Source organism: Daphnia pulicaria, chromosome 4, assembly GCF_021234035.1.
Source record: "Daphnia pulicaria isolate SC F1-1A chromosome 4, SC_F0-13Bv2, whole genome shotgun sequence".
Classification (NCBI taxonomy): domain Eukaryota; kingdom Metazoa; phylum Arthropoda; class Branchiopoda; order Diplostraca; family Daphniidae; genus Daphnia; species Daphnia pulicaria.
Genome location: NC_060916.1, coordinates 4014121 through 4016301, shown reverse-complemented (window position 1 = coordinate 4016301; position 2181 = coordinate 4014121). Strand labels below are relative to the sequence as shown.

The following is a 2181-nucleotide window of genomic DNA, read 5'->3' as shown; positions in this document are numbered from 1 at the left end:
AGAGATCGAAGCAGTAAAGGGAATAAGTTAGACGAAATGAGAAGATCGCTATCCAATTGATCCGGAAAAAAAAGGCTATGGAATATATTCGGCTGTTGCTTTATTCCAAGCAATATTGCGACTCTGTGTAATATTAAAAGGGCCAGTGAACGCGGCTATATCGAAGGTGTGTCGAGTAATTTGATGTCGGTGCGCTGCGGCCTATTTGTGTGTGCTGGTGTGGAGAGTCTAATACAAAGTCTGCGGTATATAGTCTGATAGAAACCGCGGGGGAAACCCGGGGCTTTTTAGATATATATTATCCAACGGTTCAATTACATTCGCAACTGCTTTCAAGACTCGCTGCTGCTCTAGATTTTCCGCGTTTGTGCCTTCCCCGTTTTATACACGTAAATTTTCCAAGTGACTTGGCCGCGTAAAACAGAACTTATATGCCTGTTGGATCCTTACATAACACCCAGCAGCAGCAGCAGCGACTATAGAGTTAATCCCGGCGGCTCTAATTTCATTACAAGTGCCAACCGGTCGTCTTCGTCGTCGTCGTAGCTCTCCACAAAAGACAAAGAAAAATAATAAAAAGGTCAAAATATATTGATTTAAAAAAAAAGAACGCGGAATATAGACGATAAATAATCAAACCTTTTCCTATAAATTTAATATCTTGTATGCATTATTTTTTCCTTTTTTTAATCAAACTGGAATTCATCCACAGCGGTAGTTGCTTTTTAAAAAATGGAATGTTCAGCGATGTTCAGTATATTTTTTTCTAAAAAAAACTTAAAGGGTATTACATGATGTATGTATAAATAGTGTATATGCGTATATACGTGTAATGATGAAGGCGGCGTTGGGGTGAAAAAAAAGAAGAAGAAGGGGCCGCATACTGTGCGACCCGGCGGTTTTCTTCACGCGTTCGGCCATCTTTTTTCTTTCTTCCTCCTCTATACATGTACACCATACCACCCTCGCATCACTATATAGGAATATATCCTATTTAAAATACGTAAGGGGCTAAAAAAGAGAGAAAAAGAGAAAAAAAAAATACCAGTGGGGTTTGTGAGGTCGTAGGAGGTTTTCAGGAAATGGTTCGGGAATGAAGAGTCATGGGGGCTAGAGAGCAGCAGCAGAGACGACGGCGAAGCTATACAGCAGTTTTCTGAGCTGCAATAGCACTTGGAGGTTTTTTTTTCTTCTTCTTCTTTTCTTAAAAGAAAAAAAAAAAAGAGGGGCTAGAAAGAGAGGTTTTTTCTTCTTCTTCTTTCGCCCAAGCAGTTGCGTGGCCAACGATATTGCCCGAGCTGCCAGCCGGGGGTTGATATATATTTCTCAATCGCTGGTATACATATAGCTATAGCTAGCAAGCAGAGAGAGAGAGAGAACTGTGCTGCGCTTCTATTCCATCTTATAGAAAAAGAAGAAAATATATAATATCAGATAGAAAAAAGGGGAGAGAAAGAGAAAAGTGATGCGGGAAAAAAAGGAAAAAGGAACGGGATCAACTTGGAATGCTCCAATCTCGACCCGACCAACGTTGGTCGGGACTCTCTTTTGTGTTTTTATATATAATACGCACAAGTATGAGATGAAGAAGAAGAAGAAAGTCTAAAGCCCCGCTCCGCCAGCAGCAGCAGCAGCTCTAGGACAGCGAGCACAGCACAGCACAGACGAGTATATGATGGCATTGATTCCTGTTGCCAGGGATGAGCATCTCATTCAATTTGCTCGATATTTATTGATATAACCCGGCCAGCTCAGATTATATTAGACACAGCGAATTGTGGTCGTCGTCGTGGCCAGATCAATTTTGATACAGCGTAGCACACAGAAAATAAAAAAATACTAAAGACTACATAACAAACAAGGCCTCGTATATATAACGAGAGAATGCTGCTGTGTGTGGGAAGATGCGGTTGTTTTTACACGACCGAGACAAACTTTTGGCTTTCATTCGGTTGGGAAAACAACAGGACAACTTGGAAATGAATTTTTTTTTCAGCCGTTTTACTGTTAAAACGGAATTAGATGGAAATAACCAGACCACACAACAGGAACATTTAGTAGACACATTTGTTTTTTTTTTTCCCCAGAAAAATCAGTTAACTAATAATTTTTTTCAAAAATGTGTAATATACTGGTTATATTGATCAAGCAGCTGATTGTTATTCGTGGTTGCCAGTTCGA

The 2181-nt window shown here is 40.1% G+C and overlaps 1 long non-coding RNA gene across 1 annotated transcript; it reads right to left on the bottom strand.

The window, feature by feature from the left end:
* Positions 1-759: 759 nt before the first annotated feature.
* Positions 760-1813, bottom strand: LOC124335968. Its single transcript, XR_006916973.1, has 3 exons — positions 1574-1813; positions 1046-1401; positions 760-973 (listed from the first exon to the last, which is right to left on the bottom strand). It is a non-coding gene; the product is annotated as an uncharacterized LOC124335968 (long non-coding RNA).
* Between the last annotated feature and the right edge of the window lie 368 nt (positions 1814-2181).